This window comes from Fundulus heteroclitus, chromosome 18 (genome assembly GCF_011125445.2).
Source record: "Fundulus heteroclitus isolate FHET01 chromosome 18, MU-UCD_Fhet_4.1, whole genome shotgun sequence".
Taxonomy (NCBI): Eukaryota; Metazoa; Chordata; class Actinopteri; order Cyprinodontiformes; family Fundulidae; genus Fundulus; species Fundulus heteroclitus.
This window is the reverse complement of record NC_046378.1, coordinates 22926376-22939654: the sequence shown is the minus strand read 5'-3', so window position 1 is coordinate 22939654 and position 13279 is coordinate 22926376. Positions and strand designations below refer to the sequence as shown.

General features: G+C 40.9%; 1 protein-coding gene across 1 annotated transcript in view; it reads left to right on the top strand.

Moving 5' to 3' along the window:
* The window catches only part of ttc9b (tetratricopeptide repeat domain 9B), a 38733-nt gene that overhangs the window by 869 nt on the left and 24585 nt on the right, over nucleotides 1–13279 (top strand). The gene's annotated exons all lie outside the window — the stretch shown is intronic.

Below are 13279 nucleotides of genomic sequence, written 5' to 3'. Positions count from 1 at the left end.
TGGCCGGCCGGCCGGAGCGCAACGCGCGCCGCTGACGCGCCCGCGGTGCGCTCCGGTTCACCGGGTTCACCGCGCGCTGAGAGACGCGTGGCGTGGCGTGGCGTCAATACCCAGAAATGAACAAAGTGTACTGATTTAACGCGAGATATCATCAGATCCAAACCAAACCAGGGCGCCGATTTCCCCCCCATATCAAACCCATCCTCACCGCCTATAACCAAAGGAACGTGGTGTGGTGAGTGAATGAAACTGTAACACGTGTACAGGATATCATTTAGGGAACACGTCTGTGCAGGATGTCATAAACACCTCTAAGCAACAAGTTTATGCTGGAGACAACTTCAGAACATGCTGTCCTGTTAACATCCAATGCCGGAAACGTTAAAGATCAAATCATTGGGCGGAGGAGTTAGAAATGATCAGTGGTGAACGCTATCTGTGGTATTTTGGTTTTAATGGGACATTCTAAAACGCTTAATGTGAAAAAGCTTAACGTGGCTTAAGGTAGGAAAACAACGAGGAATCATCACCAAATTTCGCATGGCCATATCTTGTCATGAAGACTTAAGCCTGTCAAAAAAAATAAATAAATAAACCGAAATCCAACGATTATGGAAGATATCTCACATAAACGTTTTCCTCAAAATTTGCGCCTATGGCGAGAAAAAGGCTTAACGTGGTTTAATGTACCTAATCAATGATCACCAAATTTCTATTTCATATTGTTCCTAATAAGCACACAAAACTGTCAAAATGTCAAACCCAAAGTCCAATTATTATGGACGTTATCTAACATTAAGGGTTTCTGCTTCATTGAGGCCTATTGAAAGGAAAAAGCTTAACGCAATTCAATGTACCTAAACAACGCTCAGTGATCACCAAATTTCTCTCATATATTGCTCCTCATAAGCACATGAAACTATCAAAAAATCGAACCCAAAGTCCAATTATTATTGATCGTTGATTAGGTACATTAAACTACGTTAAGCCTTTTTCTCGCCATAGGCGCCAATGAAGAAGAAAACGTTAATGTGAGATATCTTCTATAATCGTTGGATTTCAGGTTTTTTTTTTTTTTTTGACAGGCTTAAGTCTTCATGACAAGATATGGCCATGCGAAATTTGGTGATGATTCCTCGTTGTTTTCCTACCTTAAGCCACGTTAAGCTTTTTCACGTTAAGCGTTTTAGAATGTCCCGGTTTTAATGTGCAGTTGAAACCAGACATTTATACATGCTGCATTAAAAGATGCTTAATCTACACTGTCTGATATTGAATCAAACCTTACTTTGCTTTTTTTTGTGTTGCCCTGATAATTTGGTGGAATTGGCGTTTAGGCTCCATGACACGAGGCAAACATTTTGCTTGTCTCCCTCTATCAGATTTGCAGGGATTTATTTTATTTTTTTGGCCCATTCCTCCTGATAGAACTGGCGTATGGTCGGGTTTGTAGGCCGCATCGTTTCCCCTCACACCTCTATATGGGACAGAGACTGTGTGCCTTGCGATGGCCGCTCCAAAACACCCATAACCTTTGCCGTTACGCCACTTTGCAACTCATTTGGTGTTGTTCGCCTTTAATTGGAAGACACGTTTAAGCCCAAGCTTTAACTTCCCGGCTGATATCTCTCCATATAATGTTCTTTCCTCATGAAACCGTGTATTTTTGTAACATGCAGCCGTCCTGCACATAGGATGGTCTTCTCGGGTATGCAAGCTTCCCTGGCCAAACGTTTTAGCTTTATTAGATTGCAGGTTACGTCTCCAACGATTAAAGGTAGTGTATCTACAAACTGTTATACATTTTTCGTGTGTGTTACTGAGTGTGCGTCGGTGCAGAACTCGTTCATCTGACACTCTCTGACCAGCGTCACCAAAAAAAGGGACTTTTCCCTTTCTTTCTGGGCCTTATATTGCACATTTTGGTACCAAAATCTCTCGGAAGCAGAACCGGTCTCCTCTCTGAACCGTGTTATGGCTGCACATTCCCATGCTGGCTATGTTTACCTGCACACAGATCTGTGTGGCACCTTCTACATCTAGAAAAGTCCACAGTTCACTTTCCTGTTTATTTCACTATGTCACACAAAGAAGCAGCGTGCTTGAGCTGTGCCTACAATGCAGCTGTGAAGCTTTTCTAAACCATGATATCAATATCTGGGCTTTTTTTTTTTAAACATGCCTTATCCTAAGCAATTAGAAACGTACCTTATCATGCATTTAACAAGAAGTAAAGATTATGCGTCATTTTATACAGTGTATGTACATTTCTGGTTTAAACTGTACACATAAGTGCTGGTGAAGATTTTCAGTCATCCAGGTCATGGTCATTCCAAAAAAAGTAAAAAACAAAGCAACTGGACTTGTTTTCCGTAGTTTGAAGACGTTTCGCTTCCTATCCAGGAAGCTTTCTCAATTCAAAAGTCTGGAGTAATGTGGAGTACCAAGCTTTGTACCATTGCCAAACAAAGGCCTTGTAATGGCTTAGATAACATGCAAATTGAACCGAAACAGATCCACCCCTTAGTAATGAGGAGTTATTAAGGGGGGGGGGGGCGGGGGGGGGGGAGACTTAAACTGAAACAGGAGTTTACGGTTCTCCACCTGGAAGTTATGTTGACAGAGTCTTAATTTAAAAGCTAAGCCCGAATAAGCAGTTGTTGATAAAATGGTAAATGGACCGAACACAGTCATACTGACCACTCAAAGCATGACTGACACATTTACCCAATCCCACACCAATACGCAACTTGGGGTTGAGTGCCTTGCCCAGGGGCACATCACCATGTGACATGCAAAACCATCCAAGAAAATAGTTTGAATAAACAGTGAATTATTTTACTTTCACAAACTTTTATCTGCAGAGGCTTGGAAAGAACTACTCAAAACCTTGTCAACAGCGGATGAAATCTATTCCTCGACTTCACGCTAGAAGGAAGTCCCTATTCACTAAAACAAGAAGAAGACAGGAAGTGCATAGCCATTATGTGGAAGTTCGACTCCCAACTCGTTATTTTTAGATGGATCTCAGAGGTGAAAAGTTGTGTCCCACTTAAAATGATCTCCTCCGACCACATAAAGGACTGTGACACTTCTGTTAAAAGGGGACAAATCATGTGAAATCCACTTTTTTTTTAGCCATTTAATATGTTTTTGTGGTGTGCTTGGAGTCTCTGGGAATGCAGAGAATCTGAGTTTAGTCTCTCCAGGTGCTGCGTCGATATCTTTATGTTCGTTTTGGGTTGTTTTTTTCAAGCCGGACAGTTTTCTCTGTTCTTTATTCTTCCTCTCAATATTTACAAAAATGGCCAAACGGTGTGGAGTGGAACGCTCTGTGACCTGGAGGGGGGAGCGTGGTGTGAAGAGTCTCGTTTGCATTTAAAGGGACAGCACCAAAACAAGTTGTTCTCAGATGCACCTCAGAACAGAGGGGCAACAGAGAACCTGTGGGGCAACAATAACGGGGAATTAAGACCCAAGCGTTGCTGTTCCACGTTGTATGGACCACGACTGAAAGATTTAAATGTGAAAAGGAAGGCATAAAAAAAGCTTGATGTTTCCCCTTTAAGTTTTGAACAGCTTTACCTGACCTACATGGGCGCTCTAGCCATGCTTTGGTTGGACTCTGCGTAAAAATTTATGCAAAGGTTGTTAGAAATGATCAACTTCTGATCATCAGAGGCAAGTTTTGTCTTTTTGCCTCTCCCTTTCTTTGTTTGTTGTTATTATTATAGGAATTATATTATAAAAATTATTACTTTGTGTGGTCGGGTTTGGCGATGCGTGTTGTTTATGCTTCAGGACCTTCAAAATGTTAAAATAAATACTAGAGGACCACGAAGACCCCTAATGGTGCAATCAAATGTAATTTTCCACAATGGAGATATAATACCTGAGCACAGTAAAAGAACTGGACTTCCTAAAACAATGTCTTCCTATATTATTTGTTGCATTTTAACCTAACAATTCATCTTGAGTTTCTTTGTTTTTTTCTTTGTTTTTTTCTTTTTTGCATGGCAATAAAAGATATTACAAAGAGAAAAATAAGCAACAGCTATGGCTGTTGCCCAGCTTTGACCGTGCAGGACGCGGCTTGTCTTTGTTAAACGTGTAATTACAGACGGAAGTGAGGACAAAAAAGTGCGTTTCAGCAGCCGTAATAAACCGTTTTCACGAGTGCAGAGAGGCCGACTCGAGGGTGGCGATGTGTATTTTCTCCGTCCAGTCAGTTTGTCATGATGCATTGAAGGTTGCTTCCTCTGTGCAGCGTTCAGGGCCTGTCTGGTGCCTGCAGGGAGGACACTGTGGCGTGAAAGAAGGATAGGGGAGGGGAGGGGAGGGAAAAGAGGAGCAAAGGGAAAAAATAAGTGAAGGGAGTGGCAGGGGGAAACTATAGACTGAGAGAACGGACGTCACTTAGCACGGATTAAGAGGGAGCAGAGGATGGCGTGAACACGGAGCGATGAGAGGCAAACGAGTGGACTGCTAGCACCTCACTATGTTACGTGTTTACCATGGCAACCATCACTGTGATTGTCCCTTTTATCGTGTTATTGTTGCTCACGCCGTTTGTTCTCAGCGGATTCCAGTCAGACTGACAGACGACGAACCTCAGCTGAACCCATCTTCGCCCTCGCAGAAGCTCCACGGTGCCGGGGCGAAACCCAGAAGTCACTCCCCCACGGTCTTACATTTGCCTTCCAAGCAGCTAGACTATGTCATAAACTTTTGAAAAGACTCTTCAGGGTTTTTTTTTTTTTTTAATGATATTTAGTCGTAGTTTCGCTCATCCTCCATCGAGGACTTGAGCGTTATCATTGTAGTGTTTTTTTGTTTGTTAAGCAACAAACTATGAATCATTAAGGCATAAAAAAAAAACTCCTAAACTCGAGGGATACACATAAGACAAGTTTGCAAACTATCAGTTTAATACTAAGTTGGATCTTTAGACTTTTAATCACCAGCAGTCTGTCGCAAAGATTCTTGGCTCTTATTCCTTTAGCTGGATCAGTAAAATGTGTGAAAAGATAAATGTGTCATAAATAGTATTTTATTGCTAACTAGGTGTTTCCCAAAAGCCCATCAGGTGTAAAGCTCACACAGTAGATCAGGGGTGTCAATTTTTTTTTTTTTTTTGTTTGCATCACGTGGGCCAAAACTGTCCAGTCAAAAAGGATTTAAAGGCAAAAAAATAACAAAAATTACCAAATAATTACATTGTGATTTATTTATTTTTTACCTGCGCCACAACATATGGGACATATGCAATATTTTACTAAACTAATTAATCAGATTATCTGTAGGACAAGGGTGTGTAAATCACCGTAGATCCAAAAATTTAAAAGGGTTTTGCATATTTGCCTTATTGAAAGATATTTGGTTGCAAATTCTTTTTGGCTCAATTGGGGAAAAGATAGTCTGTTCTTAATATTAGTCTTTCTCTGAAGACGCTTACTGGATTTAGCCAATTTTAATAAATTCATTCAATGCGGATTTTAGGTGCACCAAAGCCTGCATTTGAGTAAAACTCATTGCATTGATGTGGTTAAATTTACAGTTAAATCTAAAGAGAATTATGATCATCTACTCAGTAGACTGAATGACCGTCCGTCCCTCATGTCCTGCATCAGGTCTCTGCTGGATTTCTTTCCAGTTTTGTTAAGCAGCCTGCACACTATTTTACCACGATCGGGTACGATGGGACTGGATAATGACGTGTTAGAAATAAGTCAAAAACCCTTGTAAAAAGCCTGGTATATAATTGCAAAGAGAATTAATCCGGTCTGATCCTTTCTGCATGATGTTTTCATGTTCTCCCCTTGAATGTGTGGGTTTTTCTCCACGTACGCCAGCCTTTTCCCCACAGTCCAAAAAAAACACGCGGGCTAAGTTTACCAGTCTCTGCCCCTTTCCCAGTAAGTACCGACTCTCAGGAGCTGGGATGCGGCAGCGCCTTACCGGATCGGGTATCGATCCGTTAACTCGTATTCGTAAACGTTTTCGGATACCACAGGATCTGATTCCAGTGTGCCAGGAGCTACATTTTCCCCTCGACAGATGTGCAAATGCCATTATTTGTGTTCTCCTTAAAATTTCACATGTAAAATTATCAGATAAAAATTCTGCATCGGATTTCTCGTTTAAACTCCTTATTTTTGATGCATTTACGTGTTGTTTGATCACGTTTATTTTGGTGAGTATGGGTGTGGCCAGGTGTTGGTTATTCCTTTAATGGACAGGCGGCCGGTGGAGCCTTTTGTTGCCTGGATGTAGGCCCAAGCAGCTTTTTGACTGTCTCCTGTGGATGTGGATTTTTTTTTTTTTTTTAAAAACATCCACCTGTCTGTGGATTAACCCCAAAACCTTCTTCAACCTGAACCTCATTAAATGCACCAGCAACCTGCCATGTAAAACTGGACGTTTCATTCCTTTACCGCCTGAGGACACACGTCAAGCGAAAGCTAAGACCCAGGCTGCTCTGTGTGGCAACCATTCCAGTTTGCTTTTGCAGGATAGCTTCTCTCTTTGCATGCGCACTCCAGCCTAGGAATCAGCAGTAATGCAGCATAAAACTGAGGCAAGACCAGCAAAAAGCAAAGGAAGCGAGAACGACCTGCACCATTAAGAGTCGCATGGTAAGAGACAGAGCGATGTTAGCTCTGTGGAAGTGCATCCAAGCGAGGTGGCAAAAGTAAACTAGACTGAAAATAGTGCTTTGCAACATTGTCGAGAGGTCCAGCAGTTTTAACACATGTTTGATAAAACATCTATAAAACCAGCATGGCGCAGAGTTCAATAGAGTTTGCTACCAGCAGCTAACTCTGCCTCAAACTTAACGTAAAAAGGTCCTGGGATGACCCTCAACGCGGCGAAAGTTACCGGGGTAGCTTCTTCTCCTTCGTGACCAGACGTTGTCTATTGTTCATAACGTGACAGCAGAGGTACGAGATTTCTAGCCGCCATCGGATCCCTAACGCAGCGTTGCCCAAACTACATGACTTTGTAGAGAGCTGCAGCCACCACTTGTTGCAAGGAGTCGTTTGCTCTCAGCTTCATCCACTGATGTCTGCAGCGTTAGCCCGGTGTCGCTCATCAGCGTAGCTGCACGGACTGGAGCACTGCAAAAACAGAACTAAAAATAAGTAAAATGCACTTAAAATGTGTGTATTTTTCCTTGATTTGAGTAGGTAAATAAGATGATGTGCCAATAGAATAAGATTTTTGCACTTAAAATAGGAACAATTTATCTCCATCATCTTATTTCAAGTGCAGTATATCTAATTGTCTTATTTTAGGGGTCAAAATACTCATTCCATTGGCAGATAGTCTCAAATCTAGGACAAAAACACAAATTTTAAGAACATTTTACTTATTTTTAGATCCGTTTTTGCAGTGAGTGCAAATTCTTTCTGCCCAAACAGACAATAATCTTCGTAATGTAAAAAAAATAAAAATAGAATATATTTTCAAATAACTTGTTATGGGTCTTACACATTTCTAATGTAAACGGCGGGTTTCGGTCGTAAGGTTCTACCTGATTTCCTGAGTCCTGCTGGGGCGTCCCTGCTTTTGATTGGCTCGCTGTCTCTTGGTCGGCCAATAAACAGAAAGCCAACCACAACCGGTCACACGTGCAAGAGTGTAACGCGTGGCCTGGTGTTCATGTATGTATGGAAGCTATCTGGGTTTGTTTGCCTCTGCCTTCGCCAGCCGCCAGAGGAACCGCAGCTGGCTCAGAGGACGTGGGACACGTGTGTCTGCGTGGACAGAGGGAAGGAGAGAGGCTCCCAGCACCGTTTGTTTCTCACCGAAGCCGTCGCTGACACTGCTAAACTAGCTAAAACCCCCCGCACACACAGCATGCGCAGGTCTGAGGCTGGTTTTATGTTCTGGATGTTGTCACGATGAGGCCGTGCTTTTCCTGGTGCCTGAAGAGAACAGATGCTTTCACTCAATCGCCTTCTTAAGGGCAAAATTACATTTCCTCATTCTTGATTTACAGAGGATACTAAAAAATATGATGATTTCATTTAAAGTGTTCATGTCGAGATAAAAACAGCCAGATGCCACAAACTCAATAAAGCAACTCCACTGATGATGAGAGGAAATTGTTATTTTCTAACTACTTTTAAGTTCCTGGAAAACTTTGATTAAATGTTGGAGAATTGTTGAAGTGTAGAGGAGAAATTGAGCGCTGGCCTTTCTAACGGCGGTCCACAGATGGTGTTTTAATCTTTATGGTAAAAAAAAAAGTTAGTTTGTCAAATAGGATCATGTTTTTTTATCTGGTTGTATTAACTATACACTTTGCACAGTCATCAGATCATAGAAGCAAGTACACTAACTTTACATTTTGAAATATAAATGAAACAAATTAATAATAATTTAAACCATGCAATTGTTAAACGGAAAAAAAATGTATCCTGATTCATTTCCAATAGGGCTGCCACAACTAGTTGACAAAATTAATGACAGCTGCTATAATAATCTGTTGATTTCAACCTTTTTAATTCTCAGAATTGACATTCGATTGTATTTTTCTTACGCTTTTAACCAAAGTTACAACTGTTTTCCTTCAAATGTCTGTGTTTGCAGGAGTCCCCAGGCTGCAGCAGCACTTGAACGTATCTGTGCATGTGTGCACACTCTTTAGTACCTCAGTCGTGTCTGACTACAGTCACTACTGTTTGGCTTCACCCGAGCTAAGGTTTCAAAACAAACATGGTGGGCGGTGCGTCTAATTAGAGCCCAAATGAGATGGATTATAAAAGGATGCAGCTGTCTTAAGTATGGAGATGCTTTATAATAATGGTCGATAAACAAAGGTACGGACGCTATATAAGGTTTTACTGCAGACCACGGCATCACAAGGACCGGGCACGGTGGACATCTGTCTGACTGGCCGACAAAAAAGACACAGCACTGGACAATTTTATTTTAAAGCTACTTAAATCACTGCAAAAACTTAGACACATTATCCGTCTGATACGTTTTAGCCCACACCTGTGTGCTTATTGGCACGTTTAGGACGATGTGAGGTGGATTAACTCGATTTTATTGTGCTAACATCCTGCAGCCACCAACATCAGTCTTGCTCCACAACAACCCATCACACTGAATTTTGTACACAGTGTAAATATATAAAGAGGCAAACACAGTTCCAACCAGACAAACTCACTGAAATACATGCAGTTAATTTGTACAAATCATGTGTAAGTTACATGTCAGCGGTATAGCTTCTTTATTGAAACTTAAAATAAACTCTTTTAGATAAAGAGTTTAAAAGAAAGTGCAACTCTGAAGGAAAATTAAAGTTTAGTCACGAGAGCCACGGCTGCCCTTATCACTAAGATTTATTAATAAGTAAGTATTAAAAGCCTCATTCTGTTTATTTTTGTCATGCTGGAGGGGCCCTTTATTCATACATTTAAATTGGCAACCTTTGTTTGTATTTTATCTAGTGATAGGAAATAAATGCATAAGTATATTATGAGAAAAAATTCCAACAAAATGTTTTTTTTTTCGGGGACCAAATACACTATAACCGTGCACACCTTTAGCTTTGTGCATAGTTTATTTTCTCTGACCAGACAATAGGGCCGTTGTTCTGTCTAAGGAAGCCTATTCTTTTCAGTAAAAAAGGAGAAAGAGAGAGATCAGCCAGGACAACGTTGTATTGATTAAAAGTGACCCTTACCTAAAAGACAACAAGCACGACAAACTAAGTCAGCAAAACGTCTGTAACAGCAGTAAGGAGCCACTAGATCACTCTGAGGGTCCATTTTCCACATGTGCATTACTTGCTTGCTCTGCAAAAAACACAAACTCAGACAACAGATTCCCTCATCCATGTGCCGTTTTCCCCACATTTCTCTGGACCAGTGCAAGTATTTATGTTTTTACACATAACTAAGCTCTGAAACGTACGTTCATCTTGCAAACAAGCAGTGTGTGTATGAACTGCGTCCCTGCCAGACTTTCCTTTATTTTGAGCTTCTTAGTCATCAAATGTGCGACCTTGAATGCAGCCTCCGGCACCGTACACTGCTATTTACTATAAAATCACTCTCAGTCACCGTATTGGAACATTAAAAAACAGGTAAAGACGTCTCGCCTGTTAATAGGTCAAACCACAACATACATACATCAATCCAAACAGAGAGAGCTGACTGCAGATTGTAAATAGATTGAGCAGCAGGAGCAGCACTTTGGACTCACATGAAGCAGTTTTCCAATTCAAGAAAGCTGTGAATGAGTCAGATGAATCTCAGAAAATGCACAGAGGATGAAACAGGGAGCATGTTGCTCGGATCCCTTTAAAAACCATCGCAGTGATTTTTTTTTCATCAACTACCCCTGCTCACAGATCTCTGCCTTTGTTCCTCCTGACTGCCTCAATCTGTGCATGAGTCATGAGTCAAAGCTTCGGGAGAGACTCAGCAGGAGGCGACGTGTAAAATTGTTTGTTTCACAACACACCAGCCACCTTTTTTTTTTTTTTTTGTTCCAGTCGTGCAGCTCAGTGTCGCTCCCTGGTCTTTTGATCATGATCAAGCAATTTCTAACCTGCTTGTTAAGGTGAGGGAGTCAGAATGAATCTAAATGAGTCGTGTTTCTGGCTCAAACCCCATCCAAGAAGGAGAATATTTTGGTTTTACATGAGTAAACTTTAGATGTGACATACAGCTATACCAGGCGTCTGCAGGCCGTGGCTCTAATAACTTTCATTAAAAATGCTAAATGGATGTTTTTAAAAACTACAGATGTAGTAAGAAATGCAGGTTTCAGCTTTTTTAAATAACTACACTGGATTTACACAACAGAATGATACTAAAAGTACCAGTAACATTTTTAAAGATTCATTTTCTTGTCATTAAGTTGGTGTTAATGTGTTAGTGTAGTGTTTAAAAACCAAAAAGTAGAAATAAAACAGTGTTTCTTTGAAAATGACAATTTTCTTAAAGTACATATTTATCCAAAACTATAAGTTGTCTTTTTTTCTATGTTTTGAAACATTTACAGCTCTATGAGTTTCATTTATGGACTGAGGGAAAAATTGCTCTTTAAATTGGAAGGGTTGAAGACCACTGGCATAAACCATCGAAAGCGTTTGGTGTTAGATTATCACAAAATTGGCCAAATTAGTGTAACATAGAAACCTAATATTGTATAATCATGCTCAGATTTAACTGACTTAGATTAAAATAAAACTAGTGGGTTCATTAAAAATTTTGGAGCAGTAAAAAAAAAAAAATCTAATTCAAGTCACTAAGTGAGCTGTGTTGTGGCAGCCATGGAGAAACATTAATTTTTTTTTTTAATTAACTGGACATGTGATAAGGAAATCATACACATATGTATGAAAATCATCTTAAAATAAGATAAAAATCTTATTTTTTGTAAAAAAAAATAAGATTTTTTTTTATATATATATATATATATATATATATATATATATATATAAATATATATATTTTTATATATATATATGTGTGTGTGTGTGTTTATGTATATGTATGTATGTATACAGATATATGATCATAGTTAAGTTAACAATCACAGTTTCTATGATTATTCATTCAAACTTGTATCCGGACCACATTATATTGAATTTGTTGGCAATAAATAACTAAATAGAATAAATATTCACCAAATTATTTAGGGGGGCTTGAGAATATTAACGGCCTAGTGGCGCCAGTACCTGCAAATGTTCTCAGCGATTTTTACCCATCCTCTCAGTTAAAGGCTGCTTACGAAACACTAGGAAGCTCCTCCTCGTCATCTCGTGCCAACTAAGTCAGTGGATGTGGTGGCATGCTGGAAATGGAGACTGTGCAGGAAGCAGATGAAGAGGAGAACTGTAAGATCAAGAGGTTAGGACGGGGGGGGGGGGGGGTTGCAGGTTGTCTGAGCAGCTGGGAGTAGGAGGATGTCTACGGCAGGAGGAGGGAAGAGAAGGAAGAGAGATGGCATGTGAGGGTTAGCTGGGGGGGATGGGGGGTTTGGGTGGTGTTTTTCCTCCCTCTGTGCATGTATTGATGCCATTGGAGGAACGGCCAGAGCTGAGCTGCGAGAACGTTGAGCGCCAGAGCCGCAGATGGCACTCCCTCCGCTGCGCTTCTCCTCTGAGTTACCTCAGAGCTGGAAGACGGAGAGATCAGAGGAGAGCAGGGAGGAAGAGGTCTGTGACGGCCCGTGAATTAAAAACAACGTGATTGCCTCCGTGACCTCCAAGCATTGAGAGAAGAGTTTTCCAGGCCGCGTTTTGTCGACGCTCATTACTCTGAAAGATCCAATAAAGGCCAAACTGATTTATAGCACTTCCCCCCGACAGGCTCGTTTTACTGTTGTGCCAGGAGTCAGAAAGAGATGTAGGTGTTTGTCAGAAGGGAAAAATAGAGGAACATGGGCGTGTAAAAACATGGAGGAGGAAGGAGGTAGAGTCTTTGGCATGGTTATCGTTGGCATGGTAGAAATTAGACCCCAGGTCCCCAGATGGACCGGATCCCAGGTTAAATACGACCAGACCGATTGTGTATTACTTTGTTTGTTTGTTTTAAACCAAAGTATCACATTTATGGCAATAAATCTCAATGTGCACAGCTTTTCCAGACAGTACGATAGTCACACTAATGCGGCAGGAGCTGCAGGCTTCCTGTGGCTGCAGAAATAAATACACTGAAGCTAAATAAGAAACTTTGCACAACTTTCTCTGAGATGGGAACGGAGAGAGGGACGGAAAGCTTTCAGACGAACTTTCTATCTCGTGTTCAGAGACGGTGAAAAGTATTAGACTTCTCAACGAGTTACCACCAAACTTAAGCTAAAAGAGGAATCCTTCAAATCTACACTTGGAGCACATAGGAAGTTAATGTTAAATACAACCTCTTCCCAGTTTCCATTAAACATGGTGCACTGTATGGTTAACTGTGGAGATGTGTAGCCAAACCAGGTTTTTCAGCTTGGCAAATAAAGCAAGTTGCCACGCTTTCTATTAAACTCCATAAAGACAATAAATAAACTAGAAAAAAAAGCGTAATTTGAAAACCTTTTACTGTGACTGCGATGGCTTCTGTGCGGCTGCGAGTTCCCATTAGACGTAGTCTGACAGCGGTGTTAAAATGATGCATAAATTGAAAGTGTCTCTCAGAGCTTTTTTTAGTCCCCGGCTGAAAGTCCTGACATCAGCTTAGAGAGAACTGAGACGTTTACCCTTTCCCTGACGTCCTCGGAGTGAGAGTGAGAAAAATATCCATCCTCTCTATAAGCCATCGGTAAT